Source organism: Malurus melanocephalus, unplaced genomic scaffold (genome assembly GCF_030028575.1).
Source record: "Malurus melanocephalus ecotype Western Australia unplaced genomic scaffold, MMel_1.1 scaffold_516, whole genome shotgun sequence".
Taxonomy (NCBI): Eukaryota; Metazoa; Chordata; class Aves; order Passeriformes; family Maluridae; genus Malurus; species Malurus melanocephalus.
This window is the reverse complement of record NW_026623748.1, coordinates 233,311-242,009: the sequence shown is the minus strand read 5'-3', so window position 1 is coordinate 242,009 and position 8,699 is coordinate 233,311.

Here is an 8,699-nt window from a genome sequence, read left to right as displayed (position 1 = left end):
GGCCCCAGCTCTAATCAGATCAGTCCCGCGGCGCGTTCCCCGAGCAGCGGGAACAATGAGCCTCTGTCCCACACGCCGCCGCACTGAGAGCAAGAACCAGGCCGAAAAACGGAGAGAGAGCAGGAGGAGGGGAGGGGAAAGCTCTTCATTTCTGAGTGAAGCCGTGCCCGTGCTCTCCCCCTGCCCGCTCAGTGCCGCGGCCATGCAATCATTTATCRGYGCATGTGGGGTTTTGCTTTAACCAYCCCCATCCCGGGACCCTCTGCTCCTCTGGTGCCCACATGGCCCCTTTCCAGAGCGGCTGACAAATTCCACATCACTGCAGAGGAATTTCTTCTCCAGTCCAGAGATCAGGGACAAGACTGGGTGCGGCAGGGTGGCCCCTTCCCCRTGGCATCTCCCAAGGGGACAGGGAWTGAYTCCTCYTCCCGTGAGCAAATGGTRTCCAAACGTGGGGAACAACCAACCAGGGAAACCGAGACTGATACACATACACCACACTGTCCTAAATCATGGGATCAYAGAATGCTTTGGGTTGGGAGGGACCTTAGAGGTCACCCCAGTTCAACCCCCCCACCACAGAGGGGTTGGAATGACTTTTGCTGTTGTTCCAGGCTTTAGCCGGAATGACAGCTGCAGGTTCTCYGGGAATTTGATCTTCCTGCTGCCCTCGGGAACGGGACAAGCCCGAGGTTTCCTGCTGAGCTCCTGGCCCTGCTCCACGCTGGCTCCCCAGCAATTCTCACCCTCCAGGAGYGTGGCCACAGCCGAGCCCAGGGCTGTGAGCTGGACAGTGATGGCCTCGGACCAGCCAGGCTCTGCTGGCCCCACAACCTGCACATTTSCTCTGGAAAGGTTTTTAGGAGAGAAGCTCTCAGGAGAAAGTCCTTCCAATGAGGCAGRAATCGTGCTCTTCCCTGCTGCTTTTTTGCCGAAATCTTTCCCCTGGGCCAAGCAATTAGTTGGTGTGACTCAGTGGCTTTGATGGAGCACTGCTGATTTACACCAGCTGATGAGCTGCTCTGATTTCCTTATAGAAAATCACAGTTAGGCTGTTACACTTAACCTGTACTAAACTGTGCATGAATGATTTATTGTGTACTTCTCATGCAAATGACATTAATAGACTCTGTCATACATAGGAGAAGATGCTAGATGATTACTAAAAGCTGCTGCACTTAAAAATGTTTCAGAAGAAAATAATGTCTTATATTGTACTACCTGAGAAATCCATCTGATCTCCCCTTGAAGCACGAACATGAGAGAAGGTTGTGCTGCATCGTGTGAAGCACCTTGAGGCTGTAACAGAAGAGCTACAAGAAGTATTTTAAAAGGAATATATATTGATACCCAGAGCTGCATTACGAGCAGGGAGAGAGCTGTTTGCCTCACGTACATCGTTCAACCCGCCTCGCCATCCAGGAGTGTTTGATGACTTCAGGATCACACTGCAGAGAAGAAACAAACCAAAAGCAGTCCTGTCTAATTAACTGAACATATTTACATGTGTAAAACTCTCCTGTAGTCCTCGTAATGACTAATGCATAATTATGCACAGACAAATCCCCACAGTAAACACAAATATTTTTGTTTGTGATTATTTATCTCAGGAGAGCCTGGCAATTTGTCAGGGCTTTGCTGAGCTTCTGAGCTGAGCTGAGCGAGGTGTGGGCAGTGGGTGACTGCCATGGTCACCCCAAGAGCCCTTTCAGCCATGCAGCAATAGAGGATGGCAGCTTTGGGCTCACAAAATGCCTTTGCATGGAGAAATGTAGATTTATGGAATCACAGAGTTATTTAGGTTGGAWAAAACCRTCAAGATCAAGTCCAAGCATTAACCCAGCACTGCCAAAACCACCACCAGACCATGTCCCTCAGCACCACAGCTACAGGTCTTTTAAATACCTCCAGGGATGGTTTGGATCAAAACAAAGTATTTTGCAAGTTTCTTCCAATTTCATGGAAACACTGTGATTTCTCCCAGTTTTAGACAACATTCACAACCTTTTCATTCAATGACCCTCTCTCTTTTGTGCTCTGCCCCAGACTGCTGGGATGGAACAGGTCCACGTGTGCTCATCATGTCTGGATGTCACCAGGTGATGTTTGTCCACAGAGAAAATCCATCTCTCAGGGGTTCTTTCCTCTGTTCACATTCAGTTATCTGAGCTGCAGGAGCCAAGCAGGCTTTGTACTTTGTATTTTGACTTCAGCTGTCCTGGCTCCTCCACTGGGGCACGTCACAGCTCAGCTGCAGGGACAGACAAATTCCCCGACCCAGACCCTGCCCAGTGCCTGTTTGACATCAGCTCTGCTGTCCCTGGTTTCAGTGAGGCATCTACAGCAGAAAATCCATCGTGTCTTGATTCTACAGAGCACATGRTGGTGGTCTGGGAAGCTGTGGGGAAGGAGAGCACGGGGCAGCATCCCCAGGTAGAGGCAGCTGTGGAAGTGCCTGCCCAGTGCCCTGAGCTCTCTAGAAAGAAAGGTGGGAGCTCTGCTCCACCCTGCTGGTGTCCCACCTCCTCCCTGACCTGCTGTCACCTTGCCTGGGAGCAGTGTCACATCTCACCCCACACCGATGCTGGCTCCTTCCTGAGCATCCCCAGGGCCAGCAGGATCTCAGGCTGCTCTCCGAGCCCTCTGTGCCATGTCATCTTAATCCATGGAGCCAAGCAACCCCCAGTGATAAATTCATCACTTAGKCAATGGCTTTCCTCCTAAAATCCTCTTCAGGGAACAATTCTCCCATGTCTGATACAGTGACTAATTGATAACTTTCTTTAAGGGGACTGCACGATAACTTTCTTCAAAGCAGTATATTATGATCAGTGGGTTTTCCAAGGAGTGTGCTGCTCTCTTAATTCTCACCTTCATTATTTTAATACCTYTGTAAAATGGATTTCTAATAGATCTATATTGCCATAAAACTTTAGGGAAGGTGGGTGGGTGTCAATAAATTCTTTGCAATCCRAGCAGCTCCGCCAGCCGGGTAGGGAGCAGAGTGACAGGCTCTGGGGAGAAGTCAGGTCTTGACTCAGGATTGCAGCTTCCAGCRGCGTGACCTTCCCTGATTTGACCCCGTCCTGCTGTTTCTGAACACCTTGCAAAACTTCATTAAGCAACATGACTAGTATCTGTCACAAGCAATTCTTTCTCTCCCASCTCCTCACCCCGGGGATAAGTCATATCAGCTCTGTCAGGAATACAGAAGCTGCCCTAGGTACAATCCAACCCCAAGTGTTGATACCTGGTGAGGCTGTGCAGAATAACACTCATCACATTCCAGTGTTTTCACCCATGCTTCCCGAGGCAGGAAATAAATGTGCATTACATTGGCATCAATCCCCTTCAAAATGTTCTCTGCCASCGACAGAGAAGGAAGGCAGCAGCCAGGATGCCCATCTTAATCAAAAAAAGAAAGAAGTGGATGTTCTGGCTCTCTGAAAATAGGGGAATATTTTAGAGAGGTCAAATTATTCTGATGTGTATTAGCCAGGACGTTGGGGAAAAATCTTTTACCATTGGATCCATCACCTGGTCTCATAAAAACTGACCAAAAATCTTATTTTCTTTCTTATCCCTATGGGCTACCACAACTCATTTGTAACTTGTTGGCCCTGAAACTGCTTGGAAAGGAGCTGCAGCTGTAAGCATTTGCCATTCTGCCATCCTTTGCCCTGAGGAGCTCCCGGGATTAGGAGGTGTTGGAGTGAGGGTGATGCCCACACTTAGCACATGTGATGTAAAGAAATCCTCTGACAGAAATGTTGGAGGCTGAAMTCGGTTCTGTTGCCTTGTTCCACTGCCAGTGTTAGATGACTGACACACCTTATAAAGGCCTGCTGCAAAACCCCACCAAAGGCTGCTCTGCCCTAAGGAAATGGTGTTGGGCTGCCACAGGCACTGCAGAACCAGCATGGGAGCAGTGCTTGGCCCAAGCACTGGTGTTTATTTTTAAATCTAAATATTTGCAAGTTCTTTCAGCACWTTTTTAATACTGGTGGGGTACTTGAAGATATTTTTCTCCTTACCACTGGTTTCAAAACAATTTTTACCCCTTGGGGTGTTTCTTGGGTGCAGCTTTTTGAGCTGCCAAAAAAGGTCAGGCTGGTGTATACAGCAAATTAACCTTTTTGTGGCCTGCCCCCAAYTGTGCTTTATTTCCACGGGGATAAGAGAATTGCAAACAGGTAGGAAAGCTAAAGTCACCTTGGCTTTTGAGCACACCATGAAAACAGCYCTGGTGCTTCCCATATGTGCAGGAGGCTCTGTGTGGGGTGAGGATAAAAATCTACAAGCTAAAGGAGACTTGGAGAAACATTTTTGAAAAGGCTTCTTTTCAGCAAAGAAACACTGGCAGCTTCCTCCCAGTTCATTGAAATGTTGGGTAATCAGGGGTTTTCCCCTTTCTGCTGCAGGATTTTTATTACAGACACTTGGCTTGGTGCCCCTGTCAGTGCCAGAGGTGACAGCTCCAGTATTTCACTGGGGAGTGAAATATGCATGCATTTTTTGCATTGAATTGCATTGAAATATGCAATTATTTGCATGCCCAGCAAGGGTTTTCTGTACAAAACCAGGGTTTTCTGTACCATCTGCAGCCGTACCTGGATGATGAGCACTTTCTGTGCCACTGGAACACTCTGTGTCTTCCCTCTGCTTGTCCCAGCCCCCYTGTACCAATAAGTGATGACCTAAAAAACAGAGCAAGAGAGACTGATTAATGGCAATACTTTTATTCTCAGCAGCACAACGGGAAATTTGCATCCCTGCACACTCCTCCAGCCTACAGAGGTGCCACATTCACAAGTTCCAACCTCTAAACCACTGCTTCCTCTCCCCCAAAATAGGGTAAGCTATGGGGTGAGCTATAGGGTAAGCAAATCCTGGGCTCTGAGCACTCTGTTCAGGGCAGATGGTGTATTTATTGTAAACCAGCTATTGATAACAAGCAGAACATGTTATCACTGCTGCTGTGGCAGGCAGGGTAGGGAGTCATGCGCTCCTTGCTTGCTTTTTGGCCTCAGGACACTTGTGTTCCTGTTTGTACRATAGCTCTGCTTGGAGAGCAAGAATAAAAAATACCTTGTTTTCCCCCTTGCCAGATTGCTGTTTAGCATCGTGCTACATCTCTCTCGTGGGAAATCCAGGTTAGAGACTCTCAGCTTGGGGAAGGAATTGAATCCAGATGTTGCGCTTTCTGGGCAAATGTTTCAAGTTTTGGTTGTTACACAAAAAAAAAAAAAAAAAAGAGGAACCAGCTCATCCAGCGCAGGGGTAAAGAGGTGAACTGTCAGACTCCTGTGATGAAGCTCACCACAGTGGGCTTGCTGATGTGAAAKGTCTGTTCCAGACATCAGGAGGAGACCAGGACACCAGGTTTTGAGGAGCCTTTTCTGCTTTGGGCCAGTGCCATGGGGAGGATGTTTCATAGCTGGGTACAACCACCCCAATGCGGAGCTCTCATGGCAGGCTATGGCCCCAACAAGTGGGAGGAAAACGTAGGGAGAGAAACATAAGCTATAGAAGTGAGTTTTTCCATTAAAAAAATGATGTATAAGTTCAGTACAGTTCATTAATGGTTGAATCAAAGACCTTTGAGGTCTTTTCCAATTTAACAACTCTATGATTCTGTGATTCTATTTAAGTGTTCACCCTAAAGACACAATTTGTGGTAGGGTGAGCAGGAGGGATGTGCTTGCAACTTTCAGAGGGACTCCACAGAAATGTCTTGAGCACACTCCTATCCTTCTTGGAAAGCTGGGAAGAGCCCGTGGTATCCTGAATCCTGGTTTGCCAGTGTGATCCTGTCCACCCGGCCTCTGAGCATCCCCTCAGACAAGGGAGATCTTTGGAGGTGCAGCTTCATTTACTTTGTGTGGGCTCTGGGAAATCCTGTTCAGCATCAGAGACTGGATTGTCCTCAAGGAATGAGGTTGTTTGTGTCATTGGAGCGTGGCCAGGGCTCATGTCAGACTTAGACATTAATTTTGTGCGTGCTCATTATTACTGGGTAAGAAATGCAAGAAGTGCTTGGTGACTATTTTGACCCACTTTAGTGCTCAGTTGGATGATACAAAAATAAGCAAGAGGTGTAAAGGCTACAGAGGAGGAATATTTTGCCTTGGCATGGTTGAGCCACCCCAACAYAGCCCTGAATGTGTGAAGACCTTTGCTTAGCTCGGCTCTGTCACTCTCAGCAGAGAAAACCCTGCATCTGTGTGAGTGCCTGGCTCTTGGTGCTCAAAGCACCCACTCAACACCCTGGGGACACTCTGGTCACAGCCCTGTCCCTGACACACAGGCAGATGGGGAAAGTGGAGGTTCACAAGGCAGCAGTGGAATTCCTCCTGCTCTGCGAGCACTGAACCGCTGGCATCATCTGTCCCTTTTCCTCCCCTTCACACCCGCTCACATCTGTTCTTACTCACGTGTGACAAAAAGCCACTACCTGAGCACTGCTGGGGRGAAGGACAGGCTTCAAAGGCACCAATGGCTCCCGTGCTGGAGCTGCTCTGCAAAAACACAGCTCAAGGAGAAGCCTGTGCCCTGCCAGGGTCCTGTCAGCTCAGGCCGAGGGCAAGCAGGGGACACACGTACCACACGTGGTGACAGCAGCCACCAGCTGCCACCGAGCCTCAGCTCATGGTCCTGGGGGCACAAACACATCCAGGATCTGTGTGAGCTCCCAGGATCTGTGCGAGCTCCCAGAGAGCAAAACCAGGGAGTGGGAAGGCAAAACCCCAATGGGGCACCAAAGTAGGAGGAAAAAAAAAATCAAAATTACATGGGATAAAACCCTGTATTTAAGGGTAAAACAGCTCAGGTAAGACAGGAAAGGTTGACTAGAATGTGCTTTTACCTGTTAAGGACAGTATTTTAGAACACGGGGGTCAAACACAATAGGCTCTCTGTGTCTGTGGGGCTGTGGTTACATCATGTTTTTGATGGTAATTTTGCCAGGGCCAAGAAAATAGATTAGTACACAAATCACTTTCAGTTTTATTCCATTTTGACATTTCAGGGTCTCCAGCAACTTGGCATCACTCATCGTGAAGCCAGAAATATTTGTGCGTTAAAAGTGTGTTTTGAATTACAAATATTTCGACATTCACAACACATAATTTAGGGAACCAGGAACATTCCTCAGTGCAATTGCCAAGCAGAGTTTTTGGTGCAGGGCAGTAGGTGCATGCTGAGGATGAGGATGGTGTGCCAGATGCAGGGCATGTGGCTTCTGTTGTGCTTCTCTGGGGTGGCTGGCTCATCAGGAGAGCAAAATCTCCTTGGAAAGCAGCAGTGGTGAGCTGCTGCAGCTCTGGGAAGGGCTGGGAAGGAGTCTATAGGTGCTGACCTACATTTGAGCAAGGGGAGTGAAGGGAARCTGAGCTGGCCCTTGGGATGACACAAGGGCATTTCCCTCCCAGCCAGGTCTGCCACCATCCTGGCGTATGAATTCACTCGCGGTGARAGGTGCCAGACTGACATTCAAAACGTGTGTGGGGGGAAAAAAGCGCCTTGTTCTTAATAATTCTTTCCTTTCTTTGTGCTGATGAAGTACAATGGGACATTTAAATCTGATTTTTATAACATTTTGCATTGCTATAGATCACGGTCTGACCTGGAGAAGACACTTTGTTCTGACTGCAATGATCTGATATTTCATATTTTAGTATTTTTTTTTGTCTTCCCTGTAGTGTTTCTGTTGCATTCTGGCACAATATGGGCTCCCTCCAGTGGTCAAGGGGCTCCGGGCTCCTGGTGTYGTTTGCCCAGGGGCTGGCACAGGCTGGCATCACAAATGCCAACAGGAATCATCCTGGGGCTGTGCTTCTTTCKCCCCAAATCCCCTGCTGTGGGTGCCATCGCACGGGCAGCAGAGCAGCGCTGCTCTGTAACCCGGTACCGCGCAGATTTAAGTGGAACAGCCTGAGCAAATAAAAAAAAAAAAAACAGGCTCTGGGTTTCCTTCCAGTTCCCAAAACGTTCGCTGCAGAAGGGGGAGAGGAAGCAGGAGAGGAGAGAGAACCCGAGCAGATCTGCTGAGAGACCCAGACACAACAATTTTTAGCCTAAAATGACTCATTTTTGCATTCCACTCTTGCTGGGTTATTTTGAGCCCAGGTCCTGACTTTCTCCTCGCAGAAACCGTTAACGTGGTTATTGTGGGGGACAAGTCAACCGCTACCACTCTGAAATGTGACATTTCCATCTCCCCTCCCCGGGGTGCACAACTGCCKCCGGCTCCCCGGGCTCGCTCAGCCACCAGTGCATTTAAAAACACCGGAATTATTTTTGGAGCACCTGGGCAGGACGGGGATCCCCTCCGGTGGCCAAGAGCCCAGCGGGGCTGTGCAGAAGCGGGTCCTGGAGGGTTGGGCCGTGTTCGTGGATACTCCTGGGGTGTAACCCGGGGGTGTCCCCGCACTGTGCTCACCCCTCTGTGCACACCCATAGCTGGGGGTGTGCTCGGACACTCAGCCCCGCACACTGCACAGGGCACGGACACAGCCAGAGGGATGGATGTTTGTGCTGTCAAGGGGTGCTGTCAGAAAGGGGGGGGCTGTTGGCACCTCGGGGCGCAGCAGGACCGCGTTTAACCCCTCTTTCCACTCCTGCGCCGGCCCCCACAGAGCCCCAGCCCGCGGGGGTGTGTGAGGAGGGGTGAATGCACCGACACCCATCTGCACGGGGTG